This window comes from Ahaetulla prasina, chromosome 5 (assembly GCF_028640845.1).
Source record: "Ahaetulla prasina isolate Xishuangbanna chromosome 5, ASM2864084v1, whole genome shotgun sequence".
Taxonomy (NCBI): Eukaryota; Metazoa; Chordata; class Lepidosauria; order Squamata; family Colubridae; genus Ahaetulla; species Ahaetulla prasina.
Window position 1 is genome coordinate 33,089,810 of NC_080543.1, and position 21,501 is coordinate 33,111,310.

A 21,501-nucleotide genomic window follows, 5' to 3' on the forward strand; every position below is an offset into this window, starting at 1 on the left:
TACTGATTCTGTATTAATGGCAGACTAACAGAGAGTCCATTTGGTTAAAGAGCTGGCCTAGTAACTAGGAGACTGTGTGTTCTTCTCCTGCCTTAGGAATGAAAGTCAGCTGGTTGATTTTGGATCAATTACCCTTTCTTACCCCAACCCACCTAACAAAGTTGTTGTTGTGGGGAAAAGGAGGAGGAAGAAAGAATGTTATGTATGTTTGCTGCATTGAGTTATTTATAAAGTAACTCATAAAATCTAATGAATAAATAAAAGAAAATTACAGTGATTCTCTAGAGCTCCAACAAGAGTCATTTCTAGGAGTTTTGCTCAAGTTTCTCAAGATAATTGTCAAAATAAGAATCAGGATCTTTACACACAAAACATGAACCTTGCTGGATATCATCATCATGATTATCATCCATCCATCATCATCATCATCATCGTAAATATGTATGTTGCCAGAATTTCAATGATTCTGGGTGACTGACAACAATTCATCAAACAGATAAATTATAATCAACTCAAATTCGTTCAGCTTCGGGATGGGTTGGACCAAGATTGCGGTGATGCGGGTGAGATGTTCGAGGGTGGTCTTGGCGATATTGTTTGGGATGAGTTTGACCCTGTGGCTCCTGAGGACATGGACAGGTTGCTGGGTAGGCTGAATGCCACCACATGTTTACTGGACCCGTGCCCCTCCTGGCTGGTGCTGGCCACTCGGGAGGTCACACGAGGCTGGCTCCAGGCGATTACGACCGCTTCTTTGGTGGAGGGTGTCTTCCCGGCCGCCTTGAAAGAGGCGGTGGTGAGGCCCCTCCTTAAGAAGCCTTCCTGACCCGCTGTTTTAGGTAACTATCGTCCGGTCTCCAACCTTCGCTGCGGCGAAGGTTGTAGAAATATGGTGGCATATCAGTTTCCTTGCACCTGGATGAAACTGTCTATCTAGACCCGTTCCAGTCCGGTTTCCGGCCCGGTTACAGCACGGAGACGGCTTTGGTCGCGTTGGTGGATGATCTCTGGAGGGCCAGGGATAGGGGTTGCTCCTCTGCCCTGGTCCTATTAGACCTCTCAGCGGCTTTCGATACCATCGACCATGGTATCCTGCTGCGCGGTTGGAGGATTGGGAGTGGGAGGCACCGTTTATCGGTGGTTCTCCTCCTATCTCTCCGACCGGTCGCAGTCGGTGTTGCCAGGGGGCAGAGGCCGACCCGGAGGCGCCCCACTTGTGGGGTGCCGCAGGGGTCGATTCTCTCGCCCCTCCTGTTTAACATCTACATGAAGCCGCTGGGTGAGATCATCAGTGGTTTCGGTGTGAAGTATCAGCTGTATGCGGATGACACCCAGCTGTACTTTTCTACACCGGACCACCCCAACGGTTATCAAGTGCTGTCCCGGTGTCTGGAGGCCGACGGGTCTGGATGGGGAGAAACAGGCTCAAGCTCAATCCCGCCAAGACAGAGTGGTTGTGGATGCGGCATCCCGGTACAGTCAGCTTAATCCGCGGCTGACCATCGGTGGCGAGTCATTGGCCCCGATGGAAAGGGTCCGCAACTTAGGCGCCCTCCTGGATGAACGGCTGTCTCTAGAAGACCATTTGACGGCCGTCTCCAGGAGAGCGTTCTACCAGGTTCGCCTGGTACGCCAGTTGCGCCTTTCTGGACCGAGATGCCCTATGCACGGTCACCACGCACTCGTGACGCCTCGCCTGGATTACTGCAATGCTCTCTACATGGGGCTCCCTTGAAGGGCATCCGAGGCTGCAGTTAGTCCAGAACGCGGCTGCGCGGGTGATAGATGGAGCCCTCGTGGCTCCCGTGATAACACCCATCCTGCGCAGACTGCACTGGCTACCTGTGGCTTTCGGTGCGCTTCAAGGTCTTGGTGACCACCTTTAAAGCGCTCCATGGCATTGGGCCGGGTTACTTACGGGACCGCCTACTGCTACCGAATACCTCTCACCGACCCGTGCGCTCTCACAGAGAGGGTCTCCTCAGGGTGCCGTCAGCAAGGCAATGTCGTCTGGCGACGCCCAGGGCAAGGGCCTTCTGTGGGGCTCCCACCCTTTGGAACGAACTTCCTCGACTCCGCCAGCTTCCGGACCTTGGACCTTCCGGGCTTAAAACATATTTATTTAATTGTGCAGGACTGAGCTAGGTTTTAAATTCATGGGTTTTAATTGGGTTCTATTTGTATATTTTAATTAACGGGCTTTCAAATAAGTTTCTTAATTGTTTTTATTCTGTATTTATATTTATATGTTTTTAAATGCCTGTGAACCGCCCTGAGTCCTTCGGGAGATAGGGCGGTATATAAATACGATTAATAAATAAATAAATAAATAAATAAATAAAAGATAAAGAAAAAAAATGGCAAGTATGACAGACCAGATGGAGTGAAACAAAAGATTTCACTCTCTCTTGCCAAAGGCCTAAGTGAAGAGCCAGATTTTCATGGCTCTTTTAGATAATAGTAGAGTGGGGCCATCAAGATCTCAGGGGAACCTTATTCCAGAGGGCAGGCGCTGCTGTTGCAAAGGGGGGTCCCAATAGATAACACTGTTTAATTGAATGAACATGTTGTATGCCAAGCCAGAAGACAATATAGGTCAATATCTAATTTCACAGAGTGGCTAACTGGATATTTATGGCAAGCTTATTCCCAGAGTCCAGAAACAATGTATTTGCCTTGGTGTTTCACACAGCAACTTATGCTGAGACTCACATTGCTTGTAACCCCAATTCCTTACATTTTATGAATTTATCTGGTTACTTTTTAAATGTCATTCTTAATTACATTATTTCATAATTTATTTAATATTATATTGTTTATGAGTATATTTTTATATTTTGAGTTTTACACTGTTCAGCTTTCCTTCCATTTGTGTTCAGCCTGGCTCCATCTTTGGATGTCACTGAGTTCAGCTATACTGCTTCCAAAATTAGGCAAAAGTTAACATTTCCTGTTTGTTATTTGCTCACTGGCTGAAACATAACTATTGACTGATGGACCGCAAAAGATTCTGTTGCTGTGTACATACTGCCAAAGAGATTATTCTCTAGTTTTTTACTTTACTTCACTAGTTTTAAATAATATATTGTACTTAGTTTTAGGCTTATAGTTTGTGTATAATAATGTCTTGCTCCAATATTTTAGGAAATCACTTGAAATGATGTTTTCTGTTCTGTATCTCTTCGTTTGATTGACTGTTATTGTTTTATTCTGGTCATGGAAATAAAGACCGATGGAATTCAAGCTTTTTGGGAATAGGTTAAAAAAACAAAGGCAAAATAAATATGCTTCTTTTTGTTCTTCAGTAGGGTCAGATGAAACCTTCAAAAGGCTATTTTAATATCTTTTAATAATTTTAAATAAATATGTGAAATGATTATTGAGCTAATTACCAGCTATGTTTCTTATGTAGGGATATCAGGTGATGAAATTTTCAGTGATGGTTATTAAATTCCATACCAAATTTCAACCATATAGATTTAGGAAAGTTGTTTAGAAGTTTTATATACATGTATACTGTGTGTGTGTGTGTGTGTGTGTGAACTCATAACTTTATTCATAAAATAGTGGAATCATTTTGTGAAACATTAGATGAACCAACCAACATAATTCATACAACATAGTCATACAAAGTTTAAGACAGGAATTCCAAAGTGTTCAATTTCAACTCCCAAGAGTGGGAAGGGGTTGACATTACTGTTATTATTCATTATTCACTGTTAGGTAACCTTAGGTAAAATATTATTAGGTATTATAAAACATTTAAAATATTTAAATAAAACATATAAAACATTTGCTAGATCAATTCTTGAATACAGCTCACTGTCTGGAACCCATACCACATTTCAGACATCAATATAATTGAATGTGTCCAGAAATATTTTACAAGAAGAGTTCTCCACTCCTCTGAATACAACAAAATACCTTATGCCACCAAACTTGAAATCCTGGGTTTAGAAAACTTAGAACTCCACCGCCTCCGACAGGACCTGTGTTTAACTCATAGAATCATCTATTGCAATGTCCTTCCTCTTGAAGACTACTTCAGCTTCAATTGCAACAATACACGAGCACACAAATATTTAAACTTAATGTTAACCGCTCCAATCTTGATTGCAGAAAATATGACTTCAGTAACAGAGTTGTAAATACTTGGAACACACTACCTGACTCTGTGGTCTCTTCCCAAAATCCCCAAAGCTTTAACCAAAAACTGTCTACTATTGCCCTCACCCCATTCCTAAGAGATCTATAAGGGGTGTGCATAAGAGCACAAGAGTGCCTACTATTCCTGTCCTATTGTTTCCTTTCATTATATCCAATTAATATAGTTATTACATATTCATGCTTATATATAGTATAGTTATTTCATGCTTATGCTTATATATACTATTGTGACAAAATAAATAAATAAAAATAAATAAAATAAATTACCTCCCCTATGCCTGAAAAGCAAAGTTTTCAATCAGTGTGTGCTCCCTGTTCTAAAATATGCCAGTGAAACATGAACACTAACCTGACAATCAGTACAAAACCTATGAGTATATGCTCGGCAATCTCAAGAGAAAATAGAAAGATGAAACTACACGATATCATCAACAGAGCAAAAGAATTGAAATGTATGGGCTGGTCACATAGAAGAATTGATGGCAGGTGAACTAAGGAAATTATAGAATGGATTACACTTGATAAAAAGCATCCACAAAAGAGACCTAAAACAAGATGGATTGAAGACATTGACAAATATTGCAAGCCCAAATAGCAAAACAATAAAAACAAAAAATGCTCAAGATCGTATTGGTTGGAAACATGTGGAAGAGGCCTTCATCCTGCATTGGATAGACAATGATGATGATAACTATAAGGTAAGGTAGTATTTATTACAATATTTTGTATAATAAATGTTTAGTGGTTGATGTCAGTCTAAAATTTTATGAAGAGATCAATGTTGTATGATAACAATAATCTTTAAAATTGTTCCAACTATTCTAATAGGATTTTAATTATGTCTTGTATGTCTACATCAATCCTTATAATGTGCATAATGTGCAAATGAAATCTATTACCTAGACGAAGAAAGAGTCCCAAAGGATTAAAAATACAGCATATTATAATTTATAGATGACTACTCAAAACATTAACATGATTTTTCAGCAAAATGGACATGAGCATGGAAATTGTACAATAAGCTTAATCTATCCTTATGGTATATTTTATTGATATGTTATTTTTTATTTGTTATTCCTTCTTTCACAAAGATAAATAGTGGGATCATTTTTTTTAGGCAACATAAAAGTATATATTTATCCTTTCTTCTATAACTTTAACAATTCTTTCAGAATAAAAACAATGATCCTACTTTTGACATGTGGTTGATTAAACATCTCGTTCTCATTCCTGATTTATGCCTAAATGAAATGTTAATCCTGCCAAAAACAAACCTACAATGCTTACTAAAAATGTGCTGGATGTTGATAATTAGAATGAGGCAAAAGGTATTTTTGCCAGCTGATTTTCTGAATGCATTTTGCCTAAATATCTGAATGCATTTTTGCCAACTGATCTTCAACATCTGCCAACATATTTCAGAAAGGAATTGAAAAAAAAATGGAGAAGGGGTGTAGCTAATGTATATCATATTTAAATCAGCGGTGGGATTCAAATAATTTAACAACCGGTTCTCTGCCCTAATGATTTCTTCCAACAAGCAGTTCACCAAACTTCTCAGAAAGTTAACAACTAATTCTCCCGAAGTGGTGCGAACTAGCTGAATTCCACCACTGATTCAAATATAGATAAAAATGGATAATGTCTAAAATTCCAGTATAAATTTAGGCCAGATCTGGGTGTTGCTGGATCCAGGCACTGGATATAATGTGACGGCTAAAAAAATACCCCTTCTTCTCCTGGATGTTTATATTAAATAAAGTCATCTGTCTAATATCAACCCAGCCAGCCTTTTTCCTTTTTTGGCTACTGATGACAGAACGGTCTGGGATCTGACCAAGTCACTGAATCCTAAAGACCGAGATAATTTATGAGGAGGAACAATCTGGGTCCTGCACAGTTTCCATCAAATTTAAAACCAGTGCTGATATTGTCCTACTAATTACTTTTGACTTCATACAACCTAAGAACTCTTCAAGTGTTTATAGTACTCTGAGCTGTACTACATCCAAGCCCTTATCAGCTATGGTTGTAACATACAAACTGACTTTATCATTCTTCTTCTGCAGTTTCATAATCCATGTTAAGCAAATAATCGTGCCACTTTGTCTGAGTTACATTACTTTGAACTTAAGTGACATATATATTCACAGATAAGATTTGGTAATTGATAATACAGTGATTCTTTAAAAAGTGAGAAGGTTTTTCACTCGATGACACAGGAACTGTAAGAAAATATGAAGTTTCAAGAAACTATTATATTTTGAGTCAAGTAACACATGTATCACCAAAAAATGATTTGGTGATCTGTTGTCATGAATGGACTTTAACAGAACTACCTGAAGATTATAAGATGATTTTTTTTAGGATTGATACAGTCTAGCTTTTCATACTAGCCTTTTGCTTCCCATATTCCCATTCTGCTATTCCACCAAAACCTATGCACATCAAACAAAAGGATAAGTTTTAAAAATACATTTTTATTACATGGTGGAATTTACTATGCAGAGCAAAGCTATACCTTGGGTTTCAGATTTTATATACAGTATAATTTATCCTGAAATTTATGTCAATGTGCCCTGATATAATAATTATGGTTGGTTACCCAATCAGCCACAAGTTTAAACTGGATTGGCATTTTTATCCATCTATCAAGTCCTTCCCAAGGACCTGGGATAGACAGATGCTGTGGTTTGATAGTGTTAAAGGTATCTTCACAAGATATTTCAAATAAAGGTGCATTTTGAATTGACTAATGGCAATTTTGTCAATGCTGATGATGTTTAAGTGATGCTTCAGAAGTTTTGTTATTGCACCTATGGCACCTATGACTATTGGAACTTTCTTGCTTTCTTTTGCCATAACCTTTCTACTTCCATTTACATGTCATAGTATTTTTTGATTTCCTTCAAAACGTTCTCTTCTACTAAGCTATCTCAGGTGGTGGCAGTTTTAAATCTAAGATTAGCTAATCTGTGCTGTACTTGAGGCCTTTATGAAGGATATTATATTTTGCAGTAAACAGAGGACAGCTGGTCATGTTGACAGCCCATTCAGGTTCAAGTACCACTTTTATATATTGCTTTCTTTTGCCATAGTTATTCTCTTTCTATTTGACAATATTTCTTTGTTTTCAATCTTTGAATATTTGTGATGGATAAATACCTTTTCTTCCAATAGCCCTGCAATTACTGGCCCAGGTTGATCAGCCAGCAGTCCTGAGTCCTGTACCCATTTGTCATTAGACGCCCAGAATATTGATCATGTGTATGGTCTTTGTTGGCCCACACAATGATTGATTGGGTATAGGTTTCAGTAAATTATGTCTTCCCATAATGTTTATAGGAGAGATATTCTTGTTCTGTCTTCTCTGATATCTGTCCAGAATGGTTGAACATCTGGCATAGCTCTAATCTTCCTCAGAAAACACAAACCTCACAACCAGTGCCTCACTGAGGGTCAAAGTAGTGACTCACTGGGAGTCTATTATTATTATTTTGTGTTGACAAAGCAGAATATTGTTTGGATTTTGTAGTCTTTTGAATTTCAGAAAAAGTTCAATGACACTTTAAATACAATTTGAAGGTTTTCTCATTTAAATGTGTAATATCATTTATCAGCAGAATTTGATTAAACTTGTGGTATATTAGTTCATTGTAAAGACATGATACCTGCCAATTGTGACACGGATAGGTGCAGAGGAATTTGTATTAAGTTCATTTAAAAATGATTTGTTGTGGAAGGAAATCACTATTACAATTATCTTCTTTGTCATCAATTGCCTTAGGGGAAACAAGAGTTTAGTCACATTTCTCTTTGGAGGATACGTTTCTCTTTCATCCATAACAAAATACTAGGTACTTCCTGAGATTTGAAATTATGCATTAATGTAGCTTAGGCACTTTTAAAAAAAGCATTGAATGTCTGTTACACACAACCTAAAGAATATGACATGGAATTTTTATTTTAAAAATTTTCAGTATTGCAGAACTCATAAAAATGAAAGGGGATGTAGGCTAAAGAAGTAAATTTACTGCTACACTAAGAAGACTGACCCACAAACAATAAAAATACTAAATAAAAATAGAGTGTAAGAGATTTGATTTTCAGAGAAAATTGGTCTGAACTGGAATAAAGAGGCATACCATAAAAATACAATATAGCTTTTTATATATTGCTCATCCTAGGAGAATAAATTTACTAAAGAACATTGAAAACATAGATATATTACTTTGATATCTCTTTCTCACTTACTGTAATCTGTAAAGTCATAACATGGTTGGAAGCTATCCTTGTTATCACAGAAGCACAGTTTCTCCTTCCCTCCCAATTCTTTCTGTCTTCTAAAATTTGAAATGGTTTCAGAAGGGTCCAGATTAACCAAGGGAAGAAAGCTCCCATTTAAAAATCCCTTTCTTAACTAGTTTAAAGTTTTGGAGGCAGCTCAATTAAATGTGGGCTGCTTTGAATAAGTCCCAGTCCTTCCTTAGCAGGAAGTCTTAATACCTATGAAGCAAGTGCACTATTAAGTGTGGTAGAAAAAAACACAAATGCATATTTCTATACCCTTGTAACCTATTACAAATGAGAATGTTCATTGAGCACTTTTTCTTGTAGCAAACTTCTCTCTTCTCTTCAGAAAGATTTTCCCCAATAGAGAACACCCTAAGACAATTCAAAACAAGATATTATCACAAACTTAAGGATTCCAATGTATCATGTACTTCCTTCTGAATTTTCTGGATATGACAAAATATATTTTTGCTTCTTTAGAAAAAGGACAATAAATAGTGAACCCGAGGGGAAAAGTGAAGAACATACAGACAAAAAGGAAATTGTTCTCCTTCCTTCTTTTTATGTATTTAAGACTCACTGGCAGTGTGGATATGGTATTTTTTTTTCTCCTTCATTGCTGCCTTTTCAAAAGTTTGACTTTGCTCATACTGGGAGACAGGAGCACAGCATCCTATCCTCTATTGACTGCCAGATGAGAAAGACATTTCCCTACTTACTTCTATTGTTAAACACTTTCACAGTAAAACAAGTCCAGGTAGCAGATTTAGCTCTCTGACTGTGGCTGATAAAGGACTTTGTTCTCTGTTTGCACCAGGATGTAAGATGAAACATGGCACAATGGCCCTCTTTCATGAATCTGCTTGAACTATAAAAAGGAGAAGTTCATTCAAAAGTTCTTGGATGCTGAGCTCCTTACAGTTAAAACCATTCTTATTGACATAGTTGTCATAATTTGGGATCTGCGAAGTTCTGGCATGAACCCCAATTGCATAGAAGTCATTCCAAGACACTCAGTTTGTTGTGTAAATTATATAGACTGAAGTTTCTTCTGCATTGTTACAAACTGGGCAGGTGTCTTGTTCTATTTTTCATCATGCCTCTTCTCCTAGAGCTTTACCAAGACATAGAAGCATATCACTATCTCTAGAAAACAACCAGCACTCAGGGACTAACAGGATAACAGTCAAGGGGTAAGCTTGGATATATAATTATTTTCATTGCAATAGAAGAAGCCCTAATAATAAATACGACCAGATGTTGCAGAATCTAGAAGTCTAGCCACTAAATATAAAACAGCCCAGGAATTAAATTTTATGTCTCTTTTTCTGCCCTTATTTCATAAGAGACATCTTGCTGCTCATTTCTCAGCTTTGGATATTAAAAGCACTAGGACTGTTTTTCATGAAGATCTCTGGATCTTTGCTTAGAATTTGGCAGAATCAGCCCTCACACCTTCAACCAACAGTTTGCATAACCATCTTGTCTCTTCCTCTTGACTAACAACCCATTTGTCTTTAGAAGATATCCACATTTTTCCACAAGACCTCCCTCTCAATCTTTTTTAAAGCATTCAAGGAAAATAATATCTATTATTTTCACAAAATGCTCCAAAGATGTTGCTCTAATTGAAAATGGAAAACTGTGAGGGAAAAAGGTTTAAAGTTGGCAATTGATGTGATAAATATGCTGAAATGATGTACTCAATAAAACAGTTCTTTGAGAAAGCTGAAAGTCTCGGAGTGCTGAATTGGTTGGTTTCATTAGTCGGAACCTTGACAGGAACTGAATTAATCTGGTTTCCCTTCAAAAAGATTTCCTCAAGGATCAAGGATTGGATTTGCCAGTTCAAGGGAAAGAAAGGAAATGGAAGAGAAGGGAAGGAGAGGAAAGGAAAGGAGGAAGAACACCATTCTTCTAGCTACAAATTGAAAATACTGTAATTGTGCTTTTTTCCTCTTTTCCAATATCCCTCCTTTTTAGTCACCCTTTGCATTTTTTAATCATATATGTGTTCTCCAATTATTAGTTCAAATAATATGTTTCTCTTCTCTATGCCAGGGGTCTCCAATCTTGGCAACTTTAAGCCTGGTGGACTTCAACTCCCAGAATTCTGGGAGTTGAAATCCTCCAGGCTTAAAGTTGCCAAGGCTGGAGATCCGTGTTCTATGCAACATTGAGAAAAATTATTCACTGACATTGATTGGGTCATTATCTTCTACCCATGTATGGAAACATCACCAATAACAATTAACAGTGACAGCCAGAAGGAGCATTCAATTTTTGAATTGGTGGGCAGGCATTCACACAGCATCAAGGGAGCAATACATTTAACCTCTGTTTTAACCCTGAATAAGATCCTTATTTTATCACTTACATAAAAAAAAAGAAATAACCCAAAGAAAGTAAACTATTTATAGTATATGCAGAGTCATTACAGCTGCAGAACCTACAGCAATCTGCATGAGTGGATGAGAACAACCATATCTTTAGGATGTTTAGATAAACATACTGATTTTGGGCTTCTTAAATATACTGGAAAACATATTTATGTGAAAATCTGTATTTCTATGATTGCTGATTTAATCTAAAATGATATTACAAAAATATTTGTATTACAAAATATGTATTACAAAAATATAATTCAGAGCAGGGTGTTTCAAAGAAAATACATTTTATGATAGACAAATAGATTTCAATTCTGTGAGAATGAGTATCTTGACTTTCCTGTGCAACCCACAGTGCAAACATTCTGCAACAGTTTAGTTTTCTCTGCTGCAGTTAAATGTTAAGTGAAAATATTATAAATGAGCTCATCTTTCAGCATTTGTTGAGAATAGGAAGGAAGGGCAGCCATAGGTATTGTAGAGTTTCATAGGAATTATTGCAGAGGAAGCTAGGAAAGGAGGGAAGGGTAAGATCTAACAGTAGAACTATTGATTACTTGAAGTAATACCATGTGCATAAAACAAGCTCATAAAAAAAATGTCTAACCGCCCTTGGCCAAATAAAGTATTCTATTCAAAGAAAATTGAAAAGGAATACTAAGATATCCTAAAAGTGAAGTAGATATTACATAAGCCTCTGTCATTAAAAAAAAAATAATCTTTAAAGAATTTTTGCACCATATTAGGATTTGCAGCTAATTTGACATTCCATGGAAGTCAAAGCTGGACCTTAAAGAAGCAAGATAGGAAGAATATTGATGCTTTTGAAGTTTCATATTGGAGAAGACCCTTGAAAATACTGTGGACAGCCAAAAAACCAACCAACCAACCAACCAACCAACCAACCAACCAACCAACCAACCAACCAACCAACCAAAAAAATAAATGGGTAATCAAACAAATCTACCTAGAATTCTCACTTAACACACAAATGAGGAGGCTCAAATTCTTGTACTTTGGAACATTATGTAAGAGATAGCTCTCTGGAGAAGGTTCTAATGACAGGGTATCATTGAGAAAATTTATCTATATGGTTGCTGAAATTCAAGAATGATTTGATGCCACGTAATCCGTGAATTAACATTTGAATTTTCTCACGTTCTTCATCAATAGATCAGATCAAAGGTACAGTTTTTCTACAGGGCCAAAATATATCTTTAACAAACTAACCAGAAAGGATTGTACATCAATGTTCTTCTTTTTTTATGCTCCAGGATCTTGTATTAATGGATATAGAGATTCTGATAAGAGATTTTCCATTCAGTTGTTGATTCCATGTTGCATGATGTCAATCAGTGTTAATGTACAGAACTAGTAGGATGCTGACTCTTTTCTTAAAATGTATTTTTATATGTATTTATGGTAGCAATAAAACACTGTTTGGATTACATACCTAGTCTACAACTTGCCAATTTCTTTTAAAAAGTAAACAATGTATATATGTAAAACTGTCATTAGGGAAAATGAGAATCTGCCATGGAACCAGTATGGCCTATTACAGAGTATGAAAATGACTGTGTGTTTGTGTGTGTGTGTGAATAGCTTGAATCATTGAAGGGAACTCATAATGGGTACTGCGACATAGAGCAAAAATGCCATATTTAACATCGGTAGCTTTGTCAGCACAGGAATAGCAGCAAAGCATAAGGGAGCACTGAAGGGAGTCAACTCCCCCCACACCTCAGTTACTTATAGATGTGTTGTTAAATAATGACATCTGTCTGTCTATTGCCCCCAGCCTCTACATCATATGAAGGAAGGCTATCCTCAACTCTGCCTAAAGTTCTGCTTATGATGTTTCTCCAAAGATGATTTGAAAACTGTTCTGAGTGAAATCTTTCCCTAGGGGAATTTTATTCTTTATTGGGTATTTCTTGCATTATAAATGGATTGTTTTGTGTCATAGCTAAAGGGTCCTGCAACACATGTATGCAATCCAGTTAGCTGTGGATGCACAGTGCAAGAAGTCTGCTCCATAGTTGCAGGAGTGGAGGGATTGCCTGATTTAGATATGTAGCTGCAAATATGCTTTCCCCGTTACTGATAATAATAAAGGATGAATTGCACTCTTATTACTGTAAATGTTTTGACCCCACAGACCCTTCATTTGCACATATAAGTTTTTCTCTACAGATCTCTTAACTCATCCATAGCTAACATTCAATCTCTTTTACCTTTATATTGGTAACAGCACAAAGGAATCTTATAGTAGAGAATTCCTTAATTAAAAATTTATCCCAAAGCCTCTTAATTATGCTTGGAGCCTTTTCATTTATATCGGTGGACCATCAAGTAAGGTTCAAATTCTTATGTTCAAAGTCAACCATAATCTCAATTACTCCCATGTTTATAAAAAATGCAAGCTATTTTTAAAACCTCAGACTTGAACCGGCAGGATCCCAGATGGTTATCTGGATCAAAAAGCCAAGGGGGAGCTGTCCACAGAGCTGTTTTCAGCAATTTTCACTTAGAATAAAGTAGCTGATCTGAAACAGCAGCTACTAGCTTCAGATTAGCTGTACAATCTGTTTTCCAAAGTCAACCTGGGATGGTTTAAAGCAGAAAAATTAATGCATCACAATGTCCAGTGGATCAGATTTTTGCTTGCTTTACACTCTCTGGCAACAATGGTACCTCTACTGTTTTTCTCTTGGTTTAATAGTTTTGAGAATTTGAGGAAAATATCTAACACCAGGCTAAAATTCTGGAATCCTATCATAGACTTTTTTCTTTGTATATCCTATTCTTCAGCAACTAAAAGCTATTTACTGAGATGTAAAAGATAATAAAAGATAAACACTTCGACACCACAACACACTATTTGCATTACTTTATAATATATCAACACAAACAAGTACTAGCTGTCTTTAGGGTGCTATTTTTAATGAGGTAATTGTGAGTTCCAAAATACGTCAGGCACTTGATGTGAGCCAAATCAATGACAGCCTGCTCTCTCTTTTTTCTATTATGTATTATCTATTTTTTCTTTTACTATAGTTTTTAAAAAGTTATATGTAAACAAGAATGACTATTATAATTTTAGATTAATTTAAAAAAAAAATTAAATTCAAATCATTTACTATTTTATTCTAGGATAAAATAAAATAATGACAAGACTCTGTGAAGCAAAAAACGGGTAATTTAAAAAGTAGCTGCTTTTCCCCTGTTAATTTGTGGGATACTTTATGAAAATACCTTAATAGTGTTCTCTAATAAAAAAGGCTGCTAGGTTTCAGGATAGGTAAAGCCATTTGTAACAGGCACCAATATTGTTAATTCTGGATTCAGAGATTGACTGCTATGGCAATGGATGACATACGATCTCTGTATATCCAAGTTGCTGAGTGACCTACTATGGAAAAAGAAGAGGGCTGATATGCCACAGTGAAAGCTGAGTGAACTAGGAACTTAAATCAAAATAATATAAAGAGCCAATATTAATACATTATGTAATTACAATGCTGACAGTGCTGGAACTGCTGGCATTTCTATAGACATTTATTCTAGTCAAAACAGCCAATAGAAATGGATCTATAATAGAAGGGTAGAGGAAAACACAAAATAAGTAAGATAACTCTATCTATTAACATAAGTTGAATTTATAATAAAGACTGAATAAGTAATAATCAATAGTTTTTACATTGTGGATGATCTGTGACAGCCCCCACCTCCATTTCCATCGGCAAGTAAGAGTTGGGATAACATTAAATAAAACATTTTAAGTTTCTGCATAACTTGTTTTGACTGAAGCAGAAAGAAAATTCTTAAAGGTTCCATGCAGATAGATATTGTTGGATCTGCTGCTGCCTCAACATGGGGTGAGGCTCCTCTGTGTGTTTTAAATTTGTTTCTTGCTGGGCATCTGATTATGTTTCTATGTGTGGGTGGCAAGGGAGGGTAACCAGATGGCTGCGGGTCCCATTTTTTCCCACTTATGGAATGATCATGATTACATTCTTTTCTTATTATAAATATGTCTAATAGGGTTATGCATTAATCTATATTTGAAGGGGGAAATGTCGATGATTCAGAATGATCTTACGGAAAAATGCCTTTGATTAAAGGGGGTCACAAACAGATGTGGAGTGCACGATCATGGACACCCCAAATCATATTTCCCCTTTGAACCTTGTTTCCCATTCTTAATGTCTAATTGTATGCCTTTGTAGCCCATTGCTGTATATTTTTTATGTATAGGTACTGTGTTTTGTGGCTGGTATTTATTAGCTCAGTATTGCTTTGAATCCGCTAATAAATAAGTTCACAAGCTTCAGTGCATAAGATTTTCTCCTTATCTTCTACTTTAAAAAATAAACATAGAATCTTTTGCAAGCAAAATATTTACTCTCCGCTATGCTTAACAAAGCTTTCTTTAAAGCAGGGGTCTCCAACCTTGGCAATTTTAAGCTTGGAGGACTTCAACTCCCAGAACTCCCCAGCCAGCTTTGCTGGGAGTTGAAGTCCTCCAGGCTTAAAGTTGCCAAGGTTGGAGACCCCTGTTTCAAAGAACACTCTTGGATCCAAAGCTGGTTTTGGAACTTCAACATTATGTGTAGTGATGACTTTCAGACAGTTATATGGCTATTAGTATAATCCTATATGACCAGAAGAAAAATAAATTTCTGATAAATTTAGGCCTGATTAGGATTTTTCTGACATGTAATAAAAGACCAGAAATAGCTTGGTGATCATGCAAAGTTCCACTTTGAGGGATAGGGATGACTTAAATATAGGAAATATAAATGAATGACCCAATCAGAAATTATAAATAAGTGTTACTCTTTTATAACAACTAAAAAAGTTATTATTCTTCATTTTACTATTAATATTTTCAGTGACAGAGGTGGCACAGTGGTTAGAGTGCAGTACTGCAGGCTACTTCTGCTGATCACCAGCTGCCAGAAGTTTGGCAGTTTGAATCTCACCAGGCTCAAGGTTGACTCATCCTTCCATCCTTCCGAGGTCGGAAAAATGGGGACCTAGATTTTTGGGGGCAATATGCTGACTCTGTAAACTGCTTAGAAAGGGCTGTAAAGCACTATGAAGCCGTATATAAGTCTAAGTGCTATTGCTATACAAAATGGAAACAATATTCTTTGAAACAATATTCTTTTCCTAATGCCTGGTTTTGAAAGCTGTGTTTATGTTATGTGTTTGCATGTGTGTAAAAGTACATTTGCCCAAATTTTCAAATGAAAGCCAAAAATAAATAAATGAGTAAATAAGTAAATAAATAAATAAATAAATAAATAAACTTGGTCTGATACATCATTTCTGAAAATTGTAGGTCATTCTACATATGAATATGGCAAAACATTTGTACATCCAGCTAAAATCATTGCTATGAGTATTCCAAAAGTTCAAGTAAAACATTTTTTTTCCTGCCAATAACTTTATTTGATAGATTGTGGGTGGTAATCTTAGCCCAAAGAATGGAGGTGTTGGGGATTGTATGAGGAAAGGCAATAAGGGAGCAGAACAAAATAAAATCACTTGAAACACACAAAGGTTAATAAAGAGAAATGAAATGAAGTTGAAGTGAGTACAGAAAAAGGGGGAAAGTGTGGATAATATAGCAGTGTGTGAGTTTGATGCAGACTCAATTAAAAGCCGTTTCCTTAATCAACATAACTCAGCGTGACCTGGTATTAAGCTGTTTATCAAAAATTTCTGTATTGCATTTTCCATCCATGAGGGTTCTAGTGTCTGGTGATTCCATAGTCCTTGACCTTGAGCTTCATACATCTCCATGATAAATGACCATTCCTGCAAAAGTGTGTGTCAGCTCTCACTCTCTTCCTATCACAACTAAACACTTCCTGAATATCACATGACCATGACACATTTGTAAATCATTCATACAAGGAAAATTGCCTTATATTTACCATTCAAACTGCTTCATCCACAGAGTTCTGAAAATCCGTTAAGTAGGCTTTGAAGACCTGGATTTTCTCCAAAGTTCTGGGTTAGGTTGTGGTGTGTGTCTGCCTGAATTGGATTATACTTGGTATATATCTATTCCTTCTAGCAATGGCCTTTTAAAAATAAAATGATGTCATGTTTTGGGTTTTGCTTTTAATCTGTATGCCAACTAGAGATGGGCTTTATAAATTTGAGCTATAAATAAAGTCCTGAATTCATGTTGAGCTATCACATAAAATAATAAGAAAAATAAACACGACAGAAATGCCACATTATAGTTGCATTTCCCCTATTTGTTTTCAGTTATAGACTTCTTTGTTTTATTTGTATATAGGATATAATAAATTTGTGTTTCTCCATCTTAAATTAGAGGCAGGATTCCAATACTAGAAGCAACTTTCTTACTAAACAGCTTTGTAGCAAGAGCAACAATTAACAGATGACAAATTAACAGAGTTGAAAGGGACTTTATAGATCATCTAGTCCAGGGGTCTCCAACCTTGACAACTTTAAGACTTGTGGACTTCAACTCCCAGAATTCCTCAGCAAAGCTGGCTGAGGAATTCTGGGAGTTGAAGTTCACAAGTCTTAAAGTTGCCAAGGTTGGAGACCCCTGATCTAGTCCAACCCCCCGCCTAAGCAGGTGACCCTACACAATTTCTGTCAAATGGCAGTCCAATCTTTTCTTGAAAGTCTCAAGTGATGAAGCTCCTACAACTTCTGAAGGCAAGCTGTTCTGTTGGTTGATTGTTCTCACTGTCAGAAAGTTTCTCCTTATTTCCAGATTGAATCTCTCCTTGATCAGTTTCATCCATTATTCCTTGTCTGGCCTTCAGGTGCTTTGGAAAATAGCTTGACCCCCTCCCCTCTGTGGCAGCCCCTCAAGTATTGGAAGACAGCTATGATATCTCCCCTGGTCCTTTTCTTCACTAGACTAGCCGTGCCCAGTTTCTGTAACTGTTCTTCATATGTTTTATTAACCATAATAGTCATAATAATAACAATAGCATTGTTAATAACAATAGTATTATCAAACTTGATAAACGTTGATAGTCCAAGTTCCTTTCCTACCTGTTTATGTGACCATGATTCCTGCTGGCATGGATGTTTGTAAATGGATATATAATAAGGAAAGTGATACTTAGTCTTCTTTGCCTTTCTGGACTTTGTTTGTTTTCTATTTAGAATAGAATAGAATAGAATAGAATAGAATAGAATAGAATAGAATAGAATAGAATAGAATAGAATAGAATAGAATAGAATAGAATTTTTTATTGGCCAAGTGTGATTGCACACACAAGGAATTTGTCTTGGTGCATATGCTCTCAGTGTACATAAAAGAAAAGTTACATTCATCAAAGTACAACATTTACAACACAAATGATGGTCAATATATCAATATAAATCATAAGGATTGCCAGCAACAAAGTTACAGTCATGCAGTCATAAGTGGAAAGAGATTGGTGATGGGAACGATGAGAAAATTAATAGTAGTGCAGATTTAGTAAATAGTTTGACAGTGTTGAGGGAATTATTTGTTTAGCAGAGTGATGGCCTTCGGGGAAAAACTGTTCTTGTGTCTTGTTGTTCTGGTGTGCAGTGCTCTATAGCGTCGTTTTGAGGGTAGGAGTTGAAACAGTTTATGTCCTGGATGTGAGGGATCTGTAAATATTTTCACGGCCCTCTTCTTGATTCGTGCAGTATACAGGTCCTCAATGGTTTGTACGTAATGGTGGACTCAAAAATGTCAGATAATTTGTGATGGAAGAAACAATACCTCAATTGGCCTGGGAACGGGCCGCGGCGGGGGCCTTAGACCGTGTCGTGCCTTTGCGGCCTCTGACCCGGCGCAGGTCCCAACCGGCTCCTTGGTTCTCCGAGGAGCTGAGGGGGATGAAGCGCCGGAGAAGACGCCTAGAGAGTTCCTGGAGGTCCAGCCGTTCAGAAGCTGATCGGACACTAGTGAAGTCCTATACTAGGACTTACCTAGTGGCATTGAGGGAAGCGAGGCGTAGCTACGCCTCCTCCCTCATTGCATCGGCAGATAACCGCCCAGCCGCCCTGTTTCGGGTGACCCGCTCCCTCCTACACCAGGGGCGGGATGACCCGCTGCAGGGACGTGCTGAGGAGTTTAACGGTTATCTATACGATAAAATCGTTCAACCGGGATGGTTTGGACCAAGATTGCGGTGATACGGGTGAGACGGCTGAGGTGGTCTTGGTGACATTTTATGGGATGAGTTTGACCCTGTCGCTCCGAGGACATGGACAGGTTGTTGGGGAGGCTGAATGCCACCACATGTTTACTGGACCCGTGCCCCTCCTGGTTGGTGCTGGCCACGCAGGAGGTGACACGAGCTGGCTCAGGCGATTCTGGCGCTTCCTTGGTGGAGGTGTCTTTCCGGCCGCCTTGAAAGAGGCGGTGGTGAGGCCCTCCTCAAGAAGCCTTCCTGACCCGCTGTTTTAGGTAATTATCGTCGGTCTCCAACCTTCAGCGAAGGTTGTAGAAATATGGTGGCATATCAGTTTCCTTGCACCTGGATGAAACTGTCTATCTAGACCCGTTCAGTCCGGTTTCCGGCCCGGTTACAGCACGGAGACGGCTTTGGTCGCGTTGGTGGATGATCTCTGGAGGGCCAGGGATGAGGGTTGTTCCTCTGCCCTGGTCCTATTAGACCTCTCAGCGGCTTTCGATACCATCGACCATGGTATCCTGCTGCGCGGTTGGAGGATTGGGAGTGGGAGGCACCGTTTATCGGTGGTTCTCCTCCTATCTCTCCGACCGGTCGCAGTCGGTGTTGACAGGGGCAGAGGTCGGCCCGAGGCGCCTCACTTGTGGGGTGCCGCGGGGTCGATCCTCTCGCCCTTCTGTTCAACATCTACATGAAGCCGCTGGGTGAGATCATCAGTGGGTTCGGTGTGAGGTACCAGCTGTCGCGGATGACACCCAGCTGTACTTTTCACGGACCACCCCAACGCTGTCAAGTGCTGTCCCGGTGTCTGGAGGCCGACGGGTCTGGATGGGGAGAAACAGGCTCAAGCTCAATCCCTCCAAGACAGAGTGGCTGTGGATGCGGCATCCCGGTACAGTCAGCTAAATCCGGCTGACCATCGGTGGCGAGTCATTGGCCCCGATGGAGAGGGTGCGCAACAGCGTCCTCCTGGATGAGCGGCTGTCTCTAGAAGATCATTTGTGGCCGTCTCCAGGAGAGCGTTCTACCAGGTTCGCCTGGTGCGCCAGTTGCGCCCCTTTCTGGACCGGGAGGCCCTATGCACGGTCACTCACGCCCTCGTGACGTCTCGCCTGGATTACTGCAACGCTCTCTACATGGGGCTTCCCTTGAAGGGCATCCGGAGGCTACAGTTAGTCCAGAATGCGGCTGCGCGGGTGATAGATGGAGCTCCTCGGGGCTCCCGCATAACACCCATCCTGCGCAGGCTGCACTGGCTACCTGTGGCTACCTTTAAAGCGCTCCATGGCATAGGGCCGGGTTATCTACGGGACCGCCTGCTGCGATCAGATACCTCTCACCGACCCGTGCGCTCTCACAGAGAGGGACTCCTCAGGGTGCCGTCAGCTAGGCAGTGTCGTCTGGCGACGCCCAGGGGAAGGGCCTTCTCTGTGGGGGCTCCCTCCCTCTGGAACGAACTCCCCCCAGGACTCCGTCAACTTCCGGATCTCCGAACCTTCCGTCGCGAGCTCAAGACACATTTATTCATCTGTGCAGGACTGGCTTAGATTTTAAATTTAGAGGGGTTTTAAATTGATTTTAGTATTTATATTTCTATTTTTAATATTGGGCATTAGAATAAGTTTTTTAATGATTATTTTAATTTGTATATTGATGTTTTTATATGCCTGTTAACCGCCCTGAGTCCTTTGGGAGATAGGGCGGTATATAAGTTTGAATAATAAATAAATAAATAAATAAATCAAGGCTAGTAGAACATTAGTATCATTGCCAAATGTTGTTCCTAATCTCTTAGAAAGATAATTCAAATAAACAAGATAGATAAAATAACGTAAGCAGCAGCATTAATTACTACAGCAACACTATGGCTTTGTATTTATGTTAATAATAGATCTATATTAAAATTGATAATTGAAAATAAATTAAAATCTCATTTTAATATATGCCAATTAATGTACATTTAATGTGACAATAGAGTTATTCTTCTCTTCTTGATTTTTAAAAGTTGCAGAAAAATTTAATTGCATTTGCTGCTGAGAATGGGGTAGGTTTTGAAGATAAACATATACACAGCAGGGCTGTCTTAGAAAGGAATGCTCAGTGCATTTAAATATATCTGTGCAGCTTTAATGAAATATGTTATTATGCATTGAAAGAAGTTGGCCTTCAATCAGGTAGCTCTTTGTTATTACACTCCAAACTTCCAACTTTAGTTTTGAATGTTTTACTCAGTACATTTTCATTTCTTGACAGCTCTCACAGTTCATCTGTCCTTCATGGAGCTCAAATCACTGAAAGGATTTCAAACCAAGTTTTCAACATAAAATTAATATTTTTGTCAACTTCCTGACTGAACATTTAGAGTAGTCAGACACTATGCTTTTTTTTTTAAAAGGAAAGATGAATGGATTTCCATACTTGCAATAATATATTATGTGGATTTCAGATTATTTAGGGAAAGTAAGATCTAAATTTTAGGG